Consider the following 18,738-nt stretch of genomic DNA (forward strand, 5'->3'; position numbering starts at 1 on the left):
GAGCTGTTGTGCTGAGGAGAGAGAGAGAAAGGGGGTAGCCCTAGGGGCATTAGTGAGCAGTGACAGGCAGCAGCAGAGAAAATGTGAGCTTCAGTCAGATTGATTGTCCCTATAGGTGGAGCCTCCAAGATCTCTTTATTCCCCCCACTGCTACTTGAAGCTTCGTTTAGAGTTAAGTTAAATATTATAGGAATATAAATAAATACCTTTATATATGTGTTTGTTTGTGTGCAAGGAAACATTTGTATGTGAGCTTTAATGTGTTTTCTTCCCTGAATTGTCTTGTGTGTGTGTAGTTGAGCACTTTAGAGTCGAAAGCCCCATATTAGATTAAAGGAAAAGTATATTCAAACATTCCAAAGTTTTGAGTATAAGGTTTGAGTTGAGATTTCTGGCAAAAATCGCAATTTGAAGGTAGTGTAAAGATAAAACAGGGCTTGCCTTTGTTTGAGATAAACCAACCCTTGTACCACCCCCTTGCAGATGAGTAGCTTCATCACCAGCTTCCAGGATGATTGGGATTAATACATACGAGTTGGTATTCTAAAATTGAGGAAAAAAATTACTTGAAATTCAGAAGGATTCTAGGAAAACCAAAAGACATAAACACACAGTCTAGGTGGTTCCAATGGATAAAAAGGGGTTTCTTTTGAAGAGATGAATTAAATATTAAAGGAAATCTGCATTCCAACAGCACTGTAATTTGAATTTGGGACAATCTTGAGATGTAAAATGCAGTGTAATTTAACAGGTTACTTTTGAATAACGAGGATGCTATCCAAAGATAAAGAATGTGTTGATAAACATATGGGAATTCTAATCTGGACACAAATCATTACACATGAAAAAGAGGTTGTTTTAATTTTGATAGTGTAAATTACAGTTCTTACAAAGTTTAAAATTTTGAGGTTTGGTTCTTGATAAAGTTCTCAAAAGGGAATTTTTATTTTAAAAGGTTTTTGACAACAATTGGCACGAATTCAAATACTGCAAGCTTTTGTATTTGTAAGTCTGTTCCCAAAATGTGAAGTTAAGCTCAAGCTGAACTCTCAAGATGAGATGAGAGTGACTGCCGTTGACATCAAGGCCGCATATGACCCAGTGTGGCACCAAGGAACCCTAGCAAAGCTGGAGTCAATGGGAATTGGGGGAAAACTGTCCACTGGTTGGAGTCATACCTAGCACATTAGGTAGATGGTTGTGCTTGTTGCTGGTCTGTCATCTCAGCTGCAGGACATTGCTGCAGCAGTTCCTCAGAGGCTCCTGGATCCTAGGCCCAACCATCTTCAGCTGCTTCATCAATGACCTTCCTTCCATCATAAGGTCAGAAGTGGGGATGTTCAGCACTATTCATGACCCCCTCAGATACTGAAGCAGTCCATGTCCAAATGCAGCAAGACCTGGACAATATCCAGGCTTGACAAGTGTCAAGCAAGAACCATCTCCAAGAAGAGAATCTAACCATCGGCCTTTGAAGTTCAATGGCATTATCATCGCTGAATCCCCTACTGTCAATGTCCTGGGGTTACCACTGACCAGAAACTGAACTGGATGAGCCATATAACTAATGTGGCTACAAGAGCAGGTCAGTGGCTAGGAATCATGCGACAAGTAACTCATCTCCTGACTTCCCAAAGCCTGTCCACCATTAACAAAGCACAAGTCAGGAGTGTGATGGGGTACTCTCCACTTGCCCGGATGAGTGCAGCTCCCACAACACTCAAGAAGCTTGACACCGTCCAGGAAAAAGCAGTTCGCTTGATTGGCACCCCTTCCACAAACATTCACTCCCTCCACCACCAATGCACAGTAGCAGCCTTGTGTACCATCTAAAAGATACACTGCAGGAATTCACAAGGCTCCTTAGACAGCAGCTTCCAAATCACTACTATCTAGAAGGACAAGGGCAGCAGACAGATGGGAACACCACCACCTGGAAGTTCCCCTCCAAGTCACTCACCATCCTGACTTGGAAATATATCGCTTTTCCTTCACCATGGCGGGGTCAAAATCCTGAAACTCCCTTCCTAACAGCACTGTGGGTGTACCTATGCCACATGGACTGCAGCGTTTTAAGAAGGCAGCTCACCACCACCTTCTCAAGGGCAACTAGGGATGGGCAATAAATGCTGGCCCAGCCAGCGAAGCCCACATCACATGAATGAATAAAAACAGATAGGGTCTCTGCAGAGATGGGCTTTGGAGGATAGGCTTTTCAAATAAAGGATAAAGTTCCCAGGATGTCGACACTGTCAATTTGGAGCTCCCTCGTGTGAATACAGGCCTATGGTCCCAGTAGATGTCCAAAGGTTCTCACCAACGGAGCTTTGGCACGGAGCAGAATATAGAGCTGGATCTCTTGTCTCAGCTTTGCAGGTTTCCAAATGCAGATAAGGTATACTCAGATGAGCATTTTCTAACTACAGGTGGAAAAACAAACAGCATTTCAGGCAAGACAAGGAGAACACCAGTTGGGGCAGCCTTCCTTCTTGGCTTATTCCCCAAAAGCCTGACTTCAAAACCAACAGGTTCAAAACTTAAAGTTTGACTCTGTCATGTGATTTCCAGTAAATCACTAGCCTATGCCTTTACCAGTTCTTTCTCCATGAATTAAACTGACTGCAGTTCAAAACGAGCAGTACTATGCTGGTGAGGGTGATTTCTTGGAAAAGGCATGCTTGTTGACAGTTCCAAGGTGAACTATTGACCTTTAAAAAAAAAATGTCTTTACATATTTTAAAGAAAAATATGTTTTGAAAAATATGATTCTAGCAGTGCGCAGAAGCCAAAAATCTGACTTTTTAAAGACATTGATGAATCAGAGAAACTATACTTAGAAGTGGCCTGCCTGATGCTATTAGCATTAAGTGATAATGCTCCATAATGGCATCTCACTGCATGTTTATCGGAGAGATCATTATGCTTTTTAAGGGATAAGTTGATAAGTAGAGGAAGAAACAAGGCACTGGGATTAGTTTTAGCACAGATGGGATAAATGGCTTCCCCTCCAGTGCTGTAAATTGGTCCTTTTACAGAACTGCATCCACTGGATATGTGAAATAGTAGTTCAGAAATCATGCCGGTAATTGCAATTCTGACTGCATATTATTCTTGGTGTGTATACCACATTGCTGGCCTGTACTGGCGAATGGGGAATTTAGACTACTAACAGATGGGGAGACAGCAGCCAATACAAACATCTGTGGTCAGTGGGGTCAAGACTGTCACCCCCACTCCTTCTGGAATGTGCCTTCGCAAAAAAAATCAGGAAAGAAATGCAGTAGTTTTTGTCAAGGTTCATCCCGAGCAGCTTTGTAACACAGGGCTGTGTGCTCTATGGGCTGTTCCGAAGTCAAACATCAACTACTACTGAAGAACCATCAACTCCGTGAAAGACATTCTTTGGTCTGTGCAAAACCTGATGGTCTTCCAGTGCAAGGAGCTGTCCACAACCAAGTGCTTTATTAATAGGGGCATAGAGGCAAAAACAAGGGAGTTTGTTAAACTTTGCATAACATTGGTTCAGCCTCAGCTGGAGAGTTGTGGCCAGTTCTGGTCACAACACTTTAGGAAGGATGTGAAGGCATTAGAAAGAGTGCAGATAAGATTCACGAGAATGGTTCTAGGGGTGAGGAACTTGAGTAACGTAGATAGATTAGAAAAGTAGATAGATTAGAAAGACTGCTTTCCTTGGAGAAGGCTGAAAGAGATTTGATAGAGGTGGTCAAAATCATGAGGGGTCTGGTCAGATTAGATAGGAAGAAACTGTTCCCATTGTTTGAAAGATCAAAAACCAGAAGGCACAGGTTTAAGGTAACTGGAAAAAGAAGCAACGGCAACATGAGGAACCATTTTTTCACATAGTGAGTGGTTAGGATCTGGAATGGACTGCCTGACAGTTTGGAGGAGACCTGTTCAATCAAGGCATTCAAGAGTGTTATTATCTGAAAAGGAAGAGTGTGCAGGGCTACAGGGAGAAGGCAAGGGAATGGTACTAGATGAATTGCTCTTTCAGAGAGCCAGCACAGAAGCGATGAGCCAAAAGTCCTCCTTCTGTGCTATAACCATTCTGTGATTGCAGACTGGCACACTCCAAGATCCAGAACTATGTGCTCAGCGATGTACTAAGCTTAGGACAGCCACCACAAAGGCTTAATGGGGAAAGGCCATAGTATACTGAGGGGCTAGAACCTGTTACAACATCAGCAGAAAACGCTGGAAAAACTCAGCATGTCTAACAGCATCTGTGGAGAGAAAAACAGAGTTAACGTTTCGAGTCCATATGACTCTTCGTCAAAGCGGAGTCAGAGTCATACCGACTCAAAACGTTAACTCTGTTTTTTCTCTCCATAGCTGCTGTTAGACCTGCTGAGTTTTTCCAGCATTTTCTGTTTTTGTTTCAGATTTCCAGCATCCGCAGTATTTTGCTTTTAACTTGTTTCAACATCTTGGGCTGTATATCTGATATGAAATGTATATTGTAAATATAACTAACTGTAATGAGGCACCTCAGAGTGTCACATAGTGTCTTGAAAGGAACAGAACTGTATTGCACTTTTGTGTCATGTCAAATTTGAACTGTTATGTAATGCACTTTAAAAAAATTTTATGAATAAAGTATATTTCTGGGGGGAAAAATGTGTGTTTTGTCAGCATAACTAGAGGCATTCTTGGAAACAGCATGGCTTAATGCCTTTACCAACTGAGCTTTTAGGGGTTGGTGGGGTAGGGGCTGTTTACCTAACAGGAACGTTTTGATGACAGGCTTATGGAACATACTTTTCCAAACCTCCAGTATCATCCTACAACATCTGCAACAATACACAGTCACAACAGTGGTGACATATGTGAAATATTGCCAATTAATATTTTTCCAAAGTAAGAGCACAAAATAAATATGGATGAGGAAGGCCATTTTAACTCCATTCTTCAATGCTACCACCCTCCCCAACAATGCTGCATTTAATTGTTTCTTAAATGATTGCTGGGTTTTCACCTCCACTGGAGGCTGCGTGTTTCAGGTGTTATAAACCTGTGAATAAAGAAGGGACGAAGAGCTTCTTATAATAATTCTAAATTTACCTTTTACCAGTTTCAACGTGTCCTACATTTTTTCTGGCTTTTGTTCTCCAGGATGTCAGTGCCACTGGCAATTCCACACTTAGGCTCTTACAATTTCATTAACACTATTCAACCTTTTTTCCCCCCATTCTTTTCACAATATAACCCTCCCTGAGATCACCCCATTTCCAGGATGAAAAGACCAACTTTCTCCATTCCTTCTGGATACAGCAAAGGGCAACTGGAATGATTGAGAGGATTGAGAGTTGAATTATAAGGAACGGTTATGTAAATTTGGCATTATCTTACTATAAAAGTGCAGGTTGAGGAACAATACGATTTTTTTTCCATAAATTCATGGGATATGGGCTTCGCTGACAGTGACCATTTCTAGGCTATTTCAAAGGGCAGTTAATAGCCAACCATGATTGCTGTTATCAGGAATCTAAAGGGAGTAGGATAAACACAGAATCACAGTTACAGTGCAGCAGACAGCCTTTAGGCCCATCGTATCAGTACCGGCTCACTGATTGAGCAATTCACAGTGTCATTCCCACGCCTTCTATCCACAACCCTGTACGTTCTTCTTCTTAAAATAACAGTCTAATTCCCTTTCGAACTCATTAATTGACCCTGCATCCACCATACACTCAGGCAGTACTCAACCACTCACTGCATGAAAATGTTTCTCCTCATGTCGTTTTTGCTTCTTTTGCCAATTTCTTTAAATTTGTGCGCTCTCATTCTCAATCCTTTCACAACTGGGAACAGTTCTCTCTATCTACTCTGTCCAAACTTATAATAATTTTGAACAATTCTATCAAATCTTATCTCATCTTTCTCTTCAAGAAAAACAGTCCCAACTTCACAGAATCTCACAGTGCAGGAGAGGTCCTTCGGCCCATCGAGTCTGCGCCGATACTTGAGAAACACCTGACCTACCTACCTAATCCCATTTACCAGCACTTATGACGTGCCAAGTGCTCATCCAGGTACGTTTTAAAGGATGTGAGGCAACCCGCCTCCACCACCCTCCCAGACCGTCACCACTCTCTGGGTAAAAAAGTTTTTCCTCACATCCCCCCTAAATTTCCTGCCCCTCACCTTGAACTTATGTCCCCTGGTGACTGACCCTTCAACTAAGGGGAACAGCTGCTCCCTATCTACCCTGTCCATGCCCCTCATAATCTTGTACACCTCGATCAGGTCACCCCTCAATCTTCTCTGCTCCAACGAAAACAACCCAAGTCTATCCAACCTCTCTTCATAACTAATATGTTTCATCCCAGGCAACATCCTGGTGAATCTCCTCTGCACCCCGTCCAGTGCAATCACATCCTTCCTATAATGTGGCGACCAGAACTGCACACAGTACTCCAGCTGTGGCCTCACCAAGGTTCTATATAACTCCAACATGACCTCCCTACTTTTGTAGTCTATGCTTCGATTGATAAAGGCAAGTGTCACATATGCCTTTTTCACCACCCCACTAACATGCCCCTCCACCTTCAGAGATCTATGGTCACACAGGCCAAGGTCCCTTTGTTCCTCAGAACTTCCTAGTGTCATGCCATTCATTGACTACTTCCTTGTCAAATTACTCCTTCCAAAGTGTATCACCTCACACTTTCCAGGGTTAAATTCCATCTGCCACTTATCTGCCCATTTGACCATCCCATCTATATCTTCCCGTAGCCCAAGACACTCAACCTCACTGTTAACCACCCGGCCAATCTTTGTGTCATCCGCAAACTTACTAATCCTACCCCCCACATAGTCATCTATGTCGTTTATTTAAATGACAAATAATAGGGGACCCGGCACAGATCCCTGTGGTACGCCACTGGACACTGGCTTCCAGTCACTAAAGCATCCTTCTGTCATCACCCTCTGTTTCCTACAACTAAGCCAATTTTGAATCCATCTTATCAAATTACCCTGTATCCCACATGCATTTGCCTTCTTTGTAAGTCTCCCATGTGGGACCTTGTCAAAGGCTTTGCTGAAATCCATATAGACTACATCAACTGCACTACCCTCATCTACACACCTGGTCACCTCCTCAAAAAACTACCCCAATCTATCTTCATAACTGAAGTTCCTCCTCCCTGGAACCATTCACATGAATCTTTTCTGGACCTTCTCTAATGCCTTCACATCTTTCCTAAAGTGTGGTGCCCAGAACTAGACACAGTGCTCCAGCTGAGGCCAAACCAGTTCAACATAACCTCCTGGTTCTTGTACTCTAAGACCCTGCAAGGAAACCGAATGCTTTATGAACCGCTCTCTCAACCTGTCCTGCCACCTTCAGTGACTTATACAAATCCAGGTCCCGCTGCTCCTGCACTCGCCGTCAAGCCAAAAAGATATTCTGCCTCACACAAATCAGTGATGTGATATATGAATTTTAGTGTTGGAGAGATGCTTGGTATGTAGGCCATATTGTGCAATGAGTTGTACATTGTACATTTAGTTTGAGGGAGATGGGAATGGATCCAAGACTATATTTTTAAACTTAATAAGGGCAATTATGAGGGCATAAAAGCAGAGCTGGCTCAAGTGAATTGGCAAATTAGGTTAATGGGTAGGTCAACAGATTTTTCTCTGAACTCGCCCCTTCAGGCACCCTTGCTGGGGTGCCCTGTTTTCTTGGGCAGCAGCACAGCCTGCATGTTGGGCAGGACCGCACCCTGGGCAATGGTGACCCCCTCCCAGCAGCTTGTTGAGCTCCTCGTCGTTGCAGGTGGTGAGCTGCAGGTGACGGGGGAATGATGTAGGTCTTCTTGTTGTCCCGGGCCACATTGCCAACTATCTTGAGGATCTCGGCTATCAAGTACTTGAGGACAGCAGCCAAGTAGACTGGGGATCTGGCCACGACACGCTCGGCATAGTGACCCTTACACAGTAGCTGGTGGGTGTGGCCAATAGGGAGCTGGAGACATGCTCTGGAGGAGTGAGTCTTGGCCTTGGCGCGCCCTTTGCCTCCAGTTTTACCGCAACTAGACATCTTTCAGGGTTAGCTCTCATTGATAGGTCAATAGGGATGCAATGACAAACATTTAGGGGGATACAGGTATTTCAGAAGACACAGAATAGATACATTCCAACAAGTAAGAAAAAGTCCAAGGGACGGACACACCATCCGTGGTGAACTAGAAAGGTTAAAGATAGTGTCAACCTTAAAGAAAAAGCATTTGATTGCACAAAGGTAGGTGAACTGGACAGAAGATAAGCAACAGCAAAATTGGACAGAATATAAGGAACAGCAGAGGATGACTAAAAGATTAATGAGGGAAAAATTAGAGTATGAGAGAAAGCTAGCCAGAAATATAACAACAGAAAGTAAGAGTTTCTATAAATATTTTTTTTAAAAACAAGCTAACAAAGTGTTTGTGCTATAGAAAGTGAGTCTGGAGAATTGATAATTGAAAACAAGGAAATGGCAGATGAATTGAACAGGTACTTAGCATCATCTTCACTATAGAGTATACAAGTAACATCACAGATTCCCAGATGCAGCTATAAATCAAGAAAAATGACCAGAAGTGGCACTGAGTAAATTGTTCGAGCTGCAGGCTGACAAGTACCCAGGTCCTGATGGCCGCCATCCTAGGGTCTTAAAATAAGTGGCTAGTGAGATAGTTGATGCATTGATTTTAATTTTCCAAAACTCCCTAGATTTGGGGAAGGTCCAATTAGATTGGAAGATAGCAAATGTAACTCTATTATTCAACAAGGGAAACTTACAGGCCTGCTAGCTTAACATCCGTCATAGGGAAAATGTTAGAAGCTATTATTAAAGAAGCTATAGCAGGGCACTTGGATAAGTTCAAGGTAATCAGGCACAGTCAACATGGTTTTGTGAAAGGGAAATCATGTTTAACAAACTCATTGAAATTCTTTGAGGAAGTAGTACGTGCTGTGGATAAACCGATGGATGTACTGTGCTTAGATTTCCGGAAGGCATTTGATAAAGTGCCACATCAAAGGTTATTGCGGAAAATAAAAGCTCATGGTATAGGGAGTAACACATTGGCATGGACAGAAGATTGGCTTGCTAACAGGAAGCGGAGAGTAGGCATAAATGGGTCTTTTCAGGTTGGCAAGATGTAACTTGTGGCATGCCACAGCGGTCAGTGCTAGGACCTCAACTGTTTACAATTTATACAAATAGCTTGGATGAAGGGATAGGATGATTGCTAAATTTGCTGATGACACAAAGATAGGTAGGAAAGTAAGTTGTGAAGAGGACATAAGGAGGCTACAAGATAGGTTAAGTGAGTGAGCAAAGATCTGGCAAATGGAGATGTCAGGAAGATATAATAATTTTCATTAAGTTATTGGAATTTATTGTAAAATAGAGCAATAGTGGGGTCTGTGTCTATGGGGGGGGGTGGCTTAACTGAATTAAAGGCAGCTGGTCTGAAGGCTTTGGTGCATCAGAAGATAGGCTCATTGGTCTCAAATGTTAAGTAGGTAAACATGGGTGAAGTTTTAGTGAGTATAAAGGGAACATTTGCACTTATAAATAGACTAGCTTGAATTCAAAAGAGGGTTGAAATGTTTCACCTAGCCGGGAGAAGTTGAGAAGCAGTGTGTTTATTTTTCCCAAAGATTAATGGCAAAATTGGTACTATGATAGATTTTTATTATTAGAGAGGTAAAGTCCAAAGACATAGTGAAACAATAGGAATTTGCATTCAAAGGGGAGATCTGTATAAAGGAGATGAGGTTGTGTGTAGGAAAGTAGGCATTTTAAGATCTAACAAGTGCGAAAAGTCTCCAGCATCTAAGCCTCAAGCTGCTGTCTAAAGAAACTGAAGTTAAGAAAACTCACTTTGAATTCGACTATACTTTAGGGTATCGTGTTACTTTGCCTGGGTCTTTAAAAATGTGTGTTTTACTGCTGCCTTAACGGAGGTGTAACTGGGAGTTAGATTAATTAGGGGATTTAGAAGTTACCATAGTAGTAACTTGTAGATCTCTGTATGTGCTTAAAATCATTTCTGCTATTAATAAAGGTTTAATTTAGTTTTGTAAGAAACCTATAAGACTTGGTGGCCTTTTTACTTTTCAAAACCAACATTTGAAATAAGTACAAATTGCAAATAGTTGTGGCAGCTGCTTCAAGTTTCCCTCTGGGATTTGGGCAGCTTTGCATTTACCATCCGCCTGCCATAACAGGGTACGATGTGGCAAAATGTGAAATTGTCCATTTTGACAGGAAGAATAAAAAAGATTATCCAAATGGCGTGAGATTGCAGAACTCTGAGATACATAGCGATCTGGGTATCTTAGTGCATGGATCGCAAAAAGCTGGTATGCAGGTACAGCAAGAAATTAAGAAAGCTAATCAAATGTCATCATTTATTGCAAGGGAAATTGAATACATAAGTAGGGAAGTTATGCTTCAGTTATCCAGAGCACTAGGTGAGACCACATCTGGAGCACTGTGTCACCTTATTTAAGGAAAGGTGTAAATGCATTGGAAGCAGTTCAGAGAAGGTTTACTATAATACCTGGAATGGGTGGGTTGTCTCATGAGGAAAGGTTGGGCAGGCTAGGCTTGTATCCGCTGGAATTCAGAACAGTAAGAGGCGACTTGATTGAAACATATAAGATCCTGACGGGTCTTGACAGGGTGGATGTGGAAAGGATGTTTCCTCTAGTGGGAGAATCTAGAACTAGGGGTCACTGTTTAAAAACAAAGGATCACCCATTTAAAACAAAGGTGAGACAAATTTTTTTCTCTCAGAGGGTCGTGAGTCTTAGGAATTCTCTCCTTGAAAAGGCGGTGGAAGCAAAGTCTTTGAATATTATTAAGGCAGAGGTGGATAGACTCTTGGTAAGCAGGTTATCGGAGGTAGGCTGGATGCAAATTTGAGGTTACTATCAGATCAGCCATGATCTTACTGAATGGCAGAGCAGGCTCAAAGGGCCGAATGGCCTACTCCAGCTCCTTGTTCGTATGTTCATACATCCCAAAGACCAGTGGATCGCATCAAACAGCATGTCCCTTCAGCAACAGGCAAGGTACAGATTGTACCCAACCAGCCCGTGCTTGCAAAACCTTGCACCATGCCAGTAGTTGCATGGTGCAAGGTTAATGGAGTTGAGTACTGCTGAAAAAAAACATGTTGTCAAAAGTTTTTCGTCTTGCACTCATTAGAACAATTCACTCAAATGCCAGATGTCAGGTGAACAACAATTTATACTTCATGAGAATAGAGTGCTGTTTGGTAGGCAAGTGGACTCTGATTGGTAGAGGCATTGCCATGGAGAATGCACTAGTTAACTGATGACTAACAGTTCAATGCCCCACTTGTTGCAACTTGCAATACCTGCATGGAAATTAAATGGGCTAACAAGTCTAACAAACAGTAGGCGTCATTTGTTCCCCAGTTACAGTAAGTTCTGTTCAACTGTTCTCACAACACAGTAAAGGCCACTTAGCCCAACCATTGTGTCCCTTTTACCCTCAACACAAGCAAGGAACTCAAATCATATTTGCCAACCCTATTCTAATAACCCTTCAACCCCTCTTCGTCATTCCCATCCAATTTAACCTTGAATGCCACCAGGGTTTCTCCTTCAACCACTAACCTTGGAAGTGAACCACAACTTCCCAATATAAAGTTACTATTGCAGAAACAGAATTACCTGGAAAAACTCAGCAGGTCTGGCAGCATCGGTGGAGAAGATTGTTTTTAAAGTTACTATTGCTCTGTTCTAAATCTCTTACAATTTATCACGCATCTACTTTGTTCTGCTTCTACCTACCTCATCCTATCCTTAGTCCAAATTCTTTCATATCACCTCAATGTTGTGAGGGACTAAAACCTCACTACATATTTTTATAAAATATCTATAGATACGCCCATTGCTATTTCTAAAATTTTAAAACTGAACAGAGACCTTTAAATGGTTGATCCTATGTCTGTCTGTGCCCCCGCCACCTCGCCTCCGCCACTGCCCCCATACCCCGAACAAAAGAAGCTTTTTGGCAGTTCTGGGAAAGCTCGCACCTCATTATCTCTGAGGAGCCACTAACGACCACCTGTGGACAGCACAGCCCAAATTCAAAGAGAGCGACACAAAGGCCATCGGCATTTAATAACCCAGGCTGGTCAAGAGGTGATGGATTGTCTGCTAAGACGAAGGCTGCACGACCTTCCTTTCAACTGCTAATGGCGGAGACATTTAGTGGTCTTTGGAATCCAGGTGATGGATACATATCCTTTGTCAAAGACCTGGAGGAGAAGTGGGAGTCATGTGACATGGGTCTCTGGCTTGTGGAACAAGTAATATTGCCTTGCTGAACTGCATAGTCTGCTGCCTATCATAATTTCATGTTACTTTAAAGTAACTTTAAAATTTCAGAATTCACCTCCACTTCAAGATCCTTCAAAGACCTATGTATTGCACCGATTAAATAGCTCAGCTGGCTAGATAGCTAGCATATGGTTCAGAATAACACCAAAAGCTTGGGTTCAATTCGCATTCTGGCTGAGGTAGACTTGGGACCTACCTCCTTGTCCTGCACCTGAGATTGGAAGACAATAGCAAACCACAATTGACAAAAACTGCGAAGAACGTAGTTCAGGATGAAGCAACAGCAGACAATGAGCCAGAGCAGATATCGCATGACAGGACATTTAATCTGTACTTTTGAATTTGCTTTTTAAAGAAATATTCCACTGATATTACATAAACCGGTGTCAAAATCTCCTTCCATTCCACCTAGTTTGCTCATCTTTCTAAAATCTGCCCTAATTTGGTGTGATTTTTGAATTTTTGTATCGGTTTTTCCTCTTTCTAGTCCAATCTTCAACCTCAGCATACTATTATTTAACTCAACAATAACTAGAATCCAGAATAAAAAGTTTCTCACACAGGTAGCGATCAAGTCCAGGCAAATATCAAAAGAGAAATACCAAATCATGGAAAAGAACGAGATCCATTCAGTGTTTTTCTGGTACACCATAAGCAGTGTATTATTCTTCAGCCAATGTACTTGACTGTTGTATGATATGATTCGTGTGCATACCATTGGGATCAGATTCTGAACCTGTAACTTTTTGTTTAAAGTAGACAAAGTTTGAAATCCCAGTTACCCACAAGGTTCTGCGGTTTTAAACAAAGTAAACTTTACTGTACAAAGTCAGCAAAGTACAATCTACAATATCTACCTTGTGCTCCAACATAAGGTAAACATGAACTCACAGGCAAACAATGGTCAAACATACCACACTGCACAATAAATGACAAATGCGACCAAGACAGATCCCACGGATTTCTTAGCAACCAACCCAGCCATCAATGATCAGTGCCAGAAAATCTCATCAAAACTCTGTCTCCCTCATGAGAGATTTCAGCTCTTCACTTTCAAAGATCTAGTCTCTGAATTCCCTCAAAGACTGCTCCAATTCAGACTGCCTCAACAAATGCTCACCTCCTGTGCTTCAATCTCCTCTCCTGAGACTGCGTTCCGCAGGATTCAAAAAAGCTGCACTAATTAACTCTAATTAGCAGCACACTTCCAACTCTTTTACAGACCGCTAGCTTCACTAGCTCTGACCATCAGTCTCTCAGCTGCATGAATTGCTATGAATGGTTCTCAGGGTTTCTCTGAGCCTTAACTGTCTCCAGCATGGAACCAACAACCTTCCACTGCTTTCTCAGCTCCCTTTGGCTTCTCCTGGGCCCTAACTACACCGAACAGCTCCCAGGGCTTCTCCATGAGTGGCAAACCACACGAGGTCCAAACTGCAACTCTCCGCTATGCCAAACAATTCCCAGGTCTTCCCTGAGCCCCAACTGGCTGGAACCTAACAGCAGCGCCTTTTTGGTATCGAGCCTCTTCCCCTGCTGAACACTCGGGTCAATTGGAACCAGAGAACCTTCTTAAGCTCCACTCATCTCCATGATGACATAGCCTTCTCTAGTCTATCCTCAAACTGACCTCCAAGCCAATTATCCCTCCTTTACAATATCTCCAGCTAAGCAGCTAAGTAAGCCCACCTGCTGTTTTATGGCTCCATTACTTCTGACTTTATTAAACAAATATGATAACCTTCTGAACTGCCATTTTCTTTTCAGTGTTCTCGCAATCTCTAAAGCCCAGCACTTCAGTTGCCATACCTTCACAACAATAATCTTCCTAGAACTAAACATTACCTCTAAAATATTGACATGGACCATGAACTAGATATTCATAACAATACTAATGTCAAATTTGGTTCAGTTGATAGCAGGCTTACCTCTGAATCACAATGTTCTGGGTTCAAGTCCCACTCCAGGGTTTGAGTACAAAGATCAAGGCTGGCACTCCAGTCTATTACCAAGGGAGTGCTGCACTGTTGGATGTGCCATCTTTCGGATGAGACGTTAAACCAACATTCTATCTGCCTGTCCAGATGAATGTAAAAGATCCCATAGCATTACTGCGAAGAGGAGCCTGGGCATTATCCCCGGTGTCTTGGCCAATATTTATCCCTCTAGCCATTATCACATTGCTCTGTGTAAATTGGCTGCCGTGTTTCCAACATTACAATAGTGATTACACTTCAAAAAGTACTTCAATGACTGTAAATCACTTTGATGGGTACAGTGGTTTCAAAAAGTGTGATATAAACGCAAGTCTTTCTTTAATTCAGACATCACAAACTCCTCCTAACTTTACCATCATCAATGGCAGGCCTATATCCACCAGTAATTCACAGCACAAAATGCTCTCTCCAGACTAAATCCAAGTTTGGAAGTGTAGAATCTGCTGGATGTTTTTCTGTGAATACAGGACAAAATATTTTCACATGCTAAGCTAAACTCCCAAAATTCCTGGAGCCAGCAAGGGCAGTTTTGTGACACACTGGCAGAAAAAGAGGTGCTATTTGGGGGTGGAACACAGACGTAGCAAAGTCCTGTCGCCTTTCCAGCCCCATCCAAAATTCTGTAATACATCAGCCCACAAAAGGGCAAATGTATTGAAATACTGTGTAAATTAGGAAAAAGTAACCTATCTCGCATTTCCCTCATTTATGTCCTCCACAAAATGAGGCCCTGGCCACCTGCATTGCCAGGTAGTGGTGTTTGTGAGGGTGCAATGGGGAGGGATAAGAGGGGACACAGTTAAAAAATCAAAGGCCGTTTTCAGCTATGCAATCTGTCTCTCCAATAAACATGCAGTGAAAAATCATTATGGAGCCTTGTCACATATTGTTAGTAGGAACGTGAGTAAGTTGCTCCTAAATATTGTTCTCTGTTTAATTAATGTATTTAAAAATTAAGAAAATGATATTGCAGGCTTTTTAAAAGTGAGCAGAATTAGAGGTCTTGAATATAATGAAGAGGTTTGACATGGTGGATGTAGAGATGTTTCTGCTTGTGGGCGTCCAAGCTTGGGGTCACATTTGTAAGAAAGTCACTAATATGCAGCAAGTCCTGGACAACATTCAAGCTGATAAGTGGTAAGCAACATTCAGGCCACACACCAGCCAGGCAATGACCAACACCAACAAAAGAGAATCCAACCAACTCCCCTTGACATTCAATGGCATTACCATCACTGAATCCCCCACTCCCAAAATCCTGGGGGTTACCAATGACAAGAACATAACTGAACCAGCCATATAAATACTGTGGTTACAAGAGGAGTTCAGAGGCTGGGAATTCTGCAGCAAGTAATTCACCTCCTGACTCCCCAAAGCTCCTGTCCACCATCTACAAGGCATAAGTCAGAAGTGTAATGAAAGACTCTCCACTTGCCTGGATGAGTGCAGCTCCAACTACACTCAAGAAGCTCAAAACTACCCAGAACAAAGCAGCCCACTAGATTAACACGCCATGAACTACATGCAACATTCACTCCCTCTGCCACCAACACACAGTAGCAGCAGTGTGTACCATATACAGGATTCACTGCAGCAATTCACCAAGCCTCCTTCAACAGCACCTTCCAAACCCGTGACCGCTACCATCTAGAGGGACAAGGGAAGTAGATGCATGGGAACACCACCATCTGCAAGTTCCCCTCCAAGTGACACACAATCCTGACACAGAACTGTACCGCCGTTCCTTCACTCTCACTGGGTCAAAATCCTGGAACTCCCTTACTAACAGCATCGTGGGTGCAACTACACCACATGGACTACAGCAGTTCAAGAATGTAGTTCAAGGGCAATTAAGGATGGGTAACAAATGCTGATGAAGCCAGCAAGGCCCACATCACATGAAAGATTGTTTTTTTAAAAATCCAATAAGGGTTTCAGCAAAAATTTCTTGACCCAGAGAGTGGTGAGAGCACGGAACTCACTACCACAGGAAGTAGTTGAGGTGAGTAGTATGGATGCACTTAAGGGGAAACCAGTGAAGTATGAGTAATAAAAGGAATACTGAATGGGGAGAAGGCTCATGTGGAGCATGAACACCAGCACAGACAAGTTAGGCCTAGCATTAAAGCAAAATACTGCAGGTGCTGGAAATCTGAAACAAAAACAGAAAATGCTGGAAAAACTCCAATTAGGCACTTTACAGCCTTCCGGACTTAACATCGAAGTCAACAACTTCAGACCATGAACACTCTCCTCCATCCTCACCCCTTTTTTAAATATTCATTTTTATTTTTTATCCGCTTATTTTTATTTTCATTTTTATTCATTGTTTAGCCCCACCTCTTATCTTATTTTCGATCTTTTTTCCCACCACCGTCCCCTCCCCCAACCACGCTGGGGCCATCTGTCACTTGTTCACATTGTTCTTTTCAGAGTGCTTACCCTGGTCCTGCTATTATTACATTCTGCTTCCTTACCTTCGTGCCACCATCAGCACCTCCTTTAGCCCTTACCACTACCATTAACCTTTGTCCTTTTGTTCATGACATCTTTGTCAATCTCTCCTTTGCCTCCACCTATTATCGCTGGCCTTCTATCCAGCTTCACCTGCTCCACCCCCCCCCCCCCCCCCGTTAAACAGTATAAATTTCATCACAGTCTTACTTCTTTTTAGCTCTGAAGAAGAGTTATACGGACTCGAAACGTTAACTCTGTCTTTCTCTCCACAGATGCTGTCGGACCTGCTGAGTTTTTCCAACAGTTGCAGGTAAAAAAAACATCTCTGATACGATGAACTACTTTGAAGTGCAGAGGCTATTGTCATGTCGGTAAACATGACAAGCATATCACACACAGCAAGATCCCACACAATAAATCAGATTTTGTTTTTTTGGCTGGGCTACAAGGAGGTCAGGACAACTCCTCGCCCTTGTTTTAAAAAAAATACACAGTGTCATGGTTGTAACCCCCGGTTTAACGGCTCCACCAAAGAATAGATAAATCATTAAATACAAATCCAACTGCAGTACTTGGCGTAAAACGTTAGTGTGGTGGGGGGGGGGGGGGGGGGAGACAGAAATAAAGAGAGAAATTCTCAATGGGACGAGAGAGATCCCAGCTCAGGTCCCTCTTTAGCTCGGATGAAAGAGTCGTAGGGACTCGAAACGTCTTCCTCCTCCTTCCCACACACAGAGAGGCTTGTCAGACCTGATGAGTCTTTCCAGCAAATGTTTCTTGTTTCAGATTTCCAGCATCCGCAGTTATTTTGCTTTTATCCCGGTTCAAAGGCAGGGAACACAATCCCACAATTATTCACCACGACTATAAATAATCAGCGTGTATATATAGATAGATATATATATATATATTCCTGACATTTCGGGACAACGTAGCCCTCCCTCTTCTCCTCAATCTTGGTGCTCTGATGGATTATACACATAGACATTAAAACTCAACCATTAAAACATTTCCCCCCCCAAAACAAACTCCAGTTAGTTCCAGGCTCACAATCCGCTCCTCGAGTTCATACATACCCTGCAAATCATTGACTTGGTCAGATTTGTGCTGTAAACATTTTCTTGTCCATAACCCGTTCCTGCTCTGGATTAAAACCCATGTCCCCCCCCCCCCCTCCCTCGGTAACGGATTCTGGCTTCAATCCAACTTTCAGCGAAAGAAAGAAAACTTGTCAAAAAGGGCGGATAGTTTTTTTTTTAACCGAGAGGATGATGCAGTCGGAGGAGATTTTGTTCAATTAAAAAAAAACCGCGTTAGGGCGATCATCATATATAAAAAAGAAAAGGGATTTGGGGATCTCACATTGCGGACCTGGCCGGTCGCTTCCATCTGGAAGGATCCACTCCCTCTGACAGGACCGACTCTCTCCCCACCCCCCGGACCCCGCTCGCTCCTCGCTCCTCTCCCGCCGCCGTTGTGTCTCCCGGGAGACAGATTCCGCTGGTACCGGTGCCCGGTTTGCCTCCCCCGCCCGCTCGCTCGCTCGCTCGCTCGCGCTCTCCTCTCTCCCGCTACCGCTCTGACTGGAAAAGTCGCCAGGCCCTGGTGGTGGGTTGGGGGGGTGGGGGTGGGGGAAAGCGCGCCGCCGCGAGTCCGGGCTCCGAGGAACAGAGAGCGCGTGCGTGTGCACGGGGCTCCAGCGGTCGCGCGTTCCCGCGGCTCCCCCCTCACCCCCACTCCTCCTCCTCCTCTTCCTCGCGTGCGCCCCCCGAGGAACCGTTGGAGCTGGAGATGGTCGCGAGGCTCGCGTTCGAATAGCGGGAGAAACCCTCAGGGAGAGACCCTCAACCCCTCAGTGAGAGATCTCAGTCCCTCAGGGAGAGATCCTCCG

The 18,738-nt window shown here is 43.2% G+C and overlaps 1 protein-coding gene across 2 annotated transcripts in view; it reads right to left on the reverse strand.

Annotated features, from left to right (window-relative positions):
- The window catches only part of lifra (LIF receptor subunit alpha a), a 208,977-nt gene extending 190,555 nt beyond the window's left edge, over nucleotides 1–18,422 (reverse strand). The window contains exon 1 of one of the 2 annotated variants that reach the window (XM_078560383.1): nucleotides 18,219–18,422. The gene's annotated coding sequence lies outside the window, so the exon portion shown is untranslated. Of the gene's footprint in view, nucleotides 1–18,209 lie in introns of both variants that reach the window. The other variant, XM_078560393.1, reaches the window with a different exon arrangement.
- Nucleotides 18,423–18,738: the final 316 nt, after the last annotated feature.

This window comes from Cetorhinus maximus, chromosome 2, assembly GCF_964194155.1.
Source record: "Cetorhinus maximus chromosome 2, sCetMax3.hap1.1, whole genome shotgun sequence".
Classification (NCBI taxonomy): domain Eukaryota; kingdom Metazoa; phylum Chordata; class Chondrichthyes; order Lamniformes; family Cetorhinidae; genus Cetorhinus; species Cetorhinus maximus.